Here is a 6,750-nt window from a genome sequence, read left to right on the forward strand (position 1 = left end):
TTTGTGCCACTAATTGTAATTTGCAATGACAGGCTGATTTTTTTTTTATAAAAAACACTGCAAAACCAGAACAAAAAAATGTGGTGAAACTGAAAAAAAAAACCACAACGCATTTTGTTTATTTGGGGGGTATTTGTTTTTACGCCGTTCACCCTGGGGGAAAACTGACTTGTTATATATGTTCCTCGAGTTGTTACAATTACAACGATATGTAACATGTATAACTTTTATTTTATGTGATGGCTTGTAAAAAATTCAAACCATTGTTAACAAATATATGTTCATTAACCCCTTCAAGACCGAGCCTATTTGCACCTAAAAGACCAGGCTCATTTTTCAAAATCTGACCTGTCTCACTTTATGCGCTTATAGCTCAGTGATGCTTTAACGTATGCTAGCGATTCTGAGATTGTTTTTTCGTCACATATGGCACTTTATATTAGTGGCAAAATTTGGTCACTACTTTGTGTGTTTTTTGTGAAAAACATCAAAATATCATGAAAAATTGAAAAAATTAGCATTTTATGAACTTTGAAATTCTCTGCTTCTAAAAAAAGAAAGTTGTATTACATAAATTAGTTACTAAGTCACATTACCAATATGTCCTCTTTATTCTGGCTTCATTTCATAAACATATTTTACTTTTTTAGGGTGTTACGGGGGTTAGAAATGTATCAGCAAATTACCACATTTTCGTGAAAGTTTCCAAAACTGATTTTTTTAGGGACCAGTTCTTATTTTAAGTTGATTTAGGAGGTTTGTATACTGGAAACCCCCATAAGTGACCCCATTTTGGAAACTAGACACCTTAAAGAATTAATCTAGGGGTATAATGAGCATTTTAACCCTACAGAGGCTGGAGGAAAGTATTCACCATTAGGCTGTAAAAAAATGAAAAATTAAAAATTTCCAATAATATATACATTTAGATTAAAGTTTCTCATTTTCAAAAGGAACATGAGAGAAAAAGCACCCCAAAATTTGTAACACATGTTCTCTTGAGTACTACGGTACCCCATATGTGGGCGTAAACCACTGCATGGGCACACAGCGGGGCTCAGAAGGGAAGGAGCGCCAATTAGCTTTTCCATTGCAGATTTTGCTGAAGAAGTTTCCGAGCGCCAGGTGCATTTGCAGTGCCCCTGTAGTGTCAGCAGAGAGAAAAAAAACCATAAGTCACCCCATTTTGGAAAGTACACCCCTCTAAGAATTCATCTTGGGGTAGGATGAGCAATTTGACCCCACAGATGTTAGAGGAAAGTATTCAAAATTAGACAGTAAAAATGAAAAACTCAAATTTTTTCCAATAATATGTTCCTTTAGTTTGAAATTTTTCAATTTCACGAGGAACAAGAGAAAAAAAGTACCCCAAAATTTGTAACGCAGGTTCTCATGAGTACAACGGTACCTCATATGTGAGCATAAACCACTGCATAGGCACACAGCGGGGCTCAGAAGGGAAGGAGCGCCAATTAGCTTTTTCAATGCAGATTTTGCTGAAAAAGTTTCTGAGCGCCAGGTGTGTTTGCAGAGCCCCTGTAGTGCCAGCGGAGTAAAATCTCGCCATAAGTCACCCCATTTTGGAAAGTGCACCCCTCAAAGAATTCATTTTGGGGTGTGGTGAGCATTTTGACCCCACAGGTATTAGAGGAAAGTATTCAAAAGTAGACAGTAAAAATGAAAAACTCAAATTTGCCCAATAATATGTTCGTTTAGTTTGAAATTTCTCAATTTCACGAGGAACAAGAGAAAAAAAGTACCCCAAAATTTGTACCGCAGGTTCTCCTGAGTAAAAAGGTACCTCATATGTCGGTGTAAACCACTGTATGGGCACACATCAGGGCTCAGAAGGGAAGGAGCGCCAATTAGCTTTTTCAATGCAGATTTTGCTGAAGAAGTTTCTGAGCGCCAGGTGGGTTTGCAGAGCCCCTGTAGTGCCAGCGGAGTAAAATCTCGCCATATGTCACCCCATTTTGGAAAGTGCACCCCTCAAAGAATTCATCTTGGTGTGTGGTGAGCATTTTGACCCCACAGGTATTAGAGGAAAGTATTCAAAAGTAGACAGTAAAAATGAAAAACTCGAATTTTTCCAATAATATGTTCCTTTAGTTGGAAATTTCTCAATTTCACGAGGAACAGGAGAGAAAATTCACCCCAAAATCTGTAACGCAGGGTCTCCTGAGTAGAACGGTACCCCATATGTGGGCATAAACCACTGTATGGGCACACAGCCGGGCTCAGAAGGGAAGGAGCGCCAATTAGCATTTTCTCTGCAGATTTTTCTGAAGAAGTTTCTGAGCACCAGGTGCATTTGCAGCGCCCCTGTAGTGTCTACAGAATAGAATCCCCCCAAAAGTCACCCCATTTCGGAAAGTACACCCCTCAAAGAATTCATATTGGGGTAGGATGAGCATTTTGGCCCCACAGGTATTAGAGGAAAGTATTCAAAATTGGCCAGTAAAAATGAAAAACTTGAATTTTTCCAATAATATGTTGGTTTAGTTTGAAATTTCTAAATTTCACAAGGAACAGGATAAAAAAAGTACCCCAAAATCTGTAACGCAGGTTCTCCTGAGTACAACGGTACCCCATATGTGGGCATAAACCACTGTATGGGCACACAGCAGGGCTCAGAAGGGAAGGAGCGCCAATTTGCTGGAGCAAAACCGCAGCTAGTAATGGTTATTAGAATAGCGCAGTTACTAAAATACAATAAAAAAAATTAGATTACAGGTAATGTGGGGTGGTTACGGGTAATCTGGGGTGGTTCCGGGTAATCTAGAGCTGGTTTCGGGCAGTCTGAGGTGGTTACGGGCAGTCTGGGGTGGTTACGGGCAGTCTGGGGTGGTTACGGGTAATCTGGGGTGGTTACGGATAATCTGGGGTGGATACGGTCAACATGGGGTGGTCACAGGCAACCTGCTGTGGTTACGGCAACCTGGGGTGGTTACAGGCAACCTGGTGTGGTTAGAGGCAACCTGGTGTGGTTAGAGGCAACCTGGGGTGGTTAGAGGCAACCTGGGGTGGTTATGGGCAACGTGGGGTGAATACGGACAACCTGCTGTGGTTACAGACAATCTGGTATGGTTACAGGCAACCTGCTGTGGTTACGGACAATCTGGGGTGGTTGCGGACAATCTGGGGTGGTTACAGGCAACCTGCTGTGGTTACGGATAAACTGAAGTGCTAATAGGTAATCTGAGGTGGGTACCTGTAATCTGGCGTGGTTACGGGCAATCTGGAGGGGGTCACTGGCAATTTGGGGTGGTTAGAGGCAAGGTGCAGTGTTCAGAGGCAAGGTGCGGTGGTCAGATGCAAGGTGCGGTGGTCATAGGCGAAGTGCGGTGGTCATAGGCGACGTGCGGTGGTCATAGGCGACGTGCGGTGGTCATAGGCGACGTGCGGTGGTCATAGGCGACGTGCGGTGGTCAGAGGCGACGTACGGTGGTCAGAGGCGACGTGCGGTGGTCAGAGGCAACCTGCGGTGGTTGCGTGCAATCTGGGGGGTTACATGTAATCTGGCATGATTACGGGCAATCTGGGGTGGTTATGCCCAACCTGCGGTGGTTATGCCCAACCTGCGGTGGTTAGGGGCAACCTGGAGGGGTTACAGACAATCTAGAATTGTTACGGATAGAGTGAAGTGCTTATAGCTAATCTGGGGTGGTTACATGTAATTTGGGGTGTGTTACAGGCAATCTGGGGTGATTACGGACAATCTGGAGGGGGTCACTGGCAACGTGCGGTGGTTACGGGCAACGTGCAGTGGTTACGGGCAACGTGCGGTGGTTACGGACAACGTGCGGTGGTTATGGGCAACGTGCGGTGGTTACGGGTAATCTGGGGGGTGATGTGCAATCTGACGTGATTACGGACAACCTTGGGTGGTTACGGGCAACGTGCGGTGGTTACGGGCAACCTGCGGTGGTTACGGGTAATCTGGGGGGGGGGTTAGGGGTAATTTGGGAGTAAACTGTAATTATTACTATAATAAAAAGTGTGTGTTTTATTTTTTTGTATGTTTGTCACTTTTTGTACTTTATACATTCATTTTCACTGTATTACTATGATTACTGTGATATTTTCTATCACAGTAATCATAGTTCAGTGACAGAGACCAAATTGGTCTCTGTCACTTTAAATTTTCAGAGCTTGGCTGGTTGTGGAGCGCATGCGCACTTCATAACCAGCCAGGACGTCGAGGAGGACGGAGCTCCGTGGATCCGGTGAGTATATGGGGAAGGGGGGGTGACTGGGGGACGGGGGCGACAGGGGGGGTGGGGGGCGACTTGGGGGGTGGGTGGGGGTGGGGTAGTCTGTTCACAGTGATTGCGGCGGCCATCTTGGATCCGATGGCCGCCGCGGGAGGGGGGGTTAGTGACTGGGGCACTAGGGGGCTGATCTGGGGTCTGATTTTTACTTATTTCATCTCCCCCCACCGTGGATTCACGGTGGGGGGAGATGAAATACAGCGGCGGCACCGGCCCATTAGTGACCACCGTTTCGGTACCGCCGGTGCTGTACACAGATGAGAACGGGATCGCTGTCCCTGCAGCGATCTCGTTCTCATCACAAAGCCCCTGTCAGTCAGGAACGTATATGTACATTCCTACTGCACGGGGCATGTGCAATAGGAACGTATATATACAGATGGCTGACGTGAAGGGGTTAAAATCGCTCCATTCCCATGCTTATAGCACTTTTATCCTTTGGTCTATGGGGCTGTGTGAGGTGTAATTTTTTGCGCCATAATGCGTTCTTTCTATCAGTACCTTAATTGCGAATATGCAACTTTTTGATCGCTTTTTATTACAATTTTCCTGGATTTAATGCAACCAAAAATGTGTAATTTTCCACTTTGGGATTTTTTGCGCTTACGCCGTTTACCGTACGAGATCAGGAATGTGATTAATTAATAATTTGGGCGATTACGCACACGGCGATACCAAACATGTTTATTTATTTTTATTTATAACATTGGAAAAGAGGGTTGATTCAAACTTTAATTAGGGAAGTTTTTTTTTTTTTTTTTAGATCAATAATAACAATTTATTTATTTATTTCATACACTAGAAGCCCCCCTGGGGGACTTCTAGTATATGCACACTGATCTCTCATATAGTTATACAGCATAGATCAATGAGATAGGCACTCGATTGCTTTCGGCTGCTGCAGCCGAAAACAACCGAGTGCCAAGCCGGGATCAGCACCATAACGGCGCAGACCCCGGCCGGCAGAGGATGTGTGGATTGCTCCTCCAGGACAATGTCCCGGGGGGGGGGGGGGGTCGATCTACCCCACTAGACCACCAGGTATGAGGGACTGCAAGCAATCAGATGCAGCTGTCAACTTTGCAATCAGATGCAGCTGTCAGCTAATAGCAGCTAGATGCCGCACCCTGGACCGCGGCAATGTTCTAGAATACACTGGCGTTGAGACACATGATGGTGTCTCTGCGGTGTTTTGATTGATTTCCCTGAGGTCAACCAGCGTCCTTTTGCACCCTGGATCGCGGCGGTTCAGAGCGGTGTCGCCGTGCGGCCCCCCTCTGAAGTCCCCGAGGCAACCACAGGGCGTAAATATACGCCCTGTGTCGTTAAGGGGTTAAAAATCTCAAGCCTTCCAGTAATTATAAGCTGCTGTATGTCCTGCAGGAAGTGGTGTTTTCTTTCCAGTCTGACACAGTGCTCTCTGCTGCCACCTCTGTCCATGACAGGAACTGTCCAGAGTAGCAGCAAATCCTCATAAAATACCTTTTCGGTTCTGGATAGTTCCCAGTGATCACTGCTACATGTCTTGGTGCTTTTCTCCTCTTTTTATTTACGCTTTTCTCGGTACGGGAATAGTACTGTTATATCTAGAGATGAGTGAATTTACAGTAATAACAAAGCAAAGCGCTTGTTTACCCCAGAAATCCGCTCACCAGCCTGCTTCCTTTTAACTGACTGCCTCCCTGGGTGTTGGGAAAAGCTGCATCTTCTCCTGGGAATCTTTTTCCAGTTTCCCAGGACTGGATCCAGCTTTTTCCAGCATCCGGGGAGAAGTAGCATGGAGTGGCAGTCAGTTAGAAGGCAGCAGGCTGATGGGAGAATTTCTGGGATAAACAAAGGCTTTGCTTTGTTATTACTGTAAAATCACACCTCTCTAGCTATATGATAATAGATCGGACAATTGTGCATGCTACAATATCAAATATGTTTATTTACATCACTTCTCGGCCTTTTGGCTAAGATCAAGTGTAGTATCTGTTTTTATCAGTTTATTTTTTGATCCTCCATCTGGGGACCATATATTAAATGGATTTTTAGGACAAGGAGATGGATAAAGAGCTTGTTCTGTCCTCTCCAGGCTGTGACCTGGTATTGCAGTGCTTCCAGGTTCAGTGCAATACATATATATATATATATATATATATATATATATATATATATATATATAACAAAATGGTAGAGAAAGGCGGCACTCCGGACTTAGTGAATAAAAGTGGTTTGGTTTATTCACCCAACATGCAACGTTTCAATCTTCTCAATGAGATCTTTGTCAAGCAGTACAATAAGCAATAAAGGGCTGGTATATAACACCCATAAGGACAGCCCACAAATTAGGTGACATCATAACAATCAAAAATGTAAACATATAACAAAATTCATAGTGGTACAGTGTATATATAAAAGTGCAATGATAATGTGCAAAACATCATATATACATTGTGGCAGTTGCGGTCAATCATCAGGTTCAGACATTAGTCCA

The 6,750-nt window shown here is 44.3% G+C and overlaps 1 non-coding gene across 1 annotated transcript; it reads left to right on the plus strand.

Annotated features, from left to right (window-relative positions):
* Window positions 1-6,206: 6,206 nt before the first annotated feature.
* Window positions 6,207-6,393, plus strand: LOC138796144 (U2 spliceosomal RNA). The gene has a single exon (XR_011363752.1). It is a non-coding gene; the product is annotated as a U2 spliceosomal RNA (small nuclear RNA).
* The last annotated feature ends 357 nt before the right edge of the window (window positions 6,394-6,750 follow it).

Source organism: Dendropsophus ebraccatus, chromosome 6 (genome assembly GCF_027789765.1).
Source record: "Dendropsophus ebraccatus isolate aDenEbr1 chromosome 6, aDenEbr1.pat, whole genome shotgun sequence".
NCBI lineage: Eukaryota > Metazoa > Chordata > Amphibia > Anura > Hylidae > Dendropsophus > Dendropsophus ebraccatus.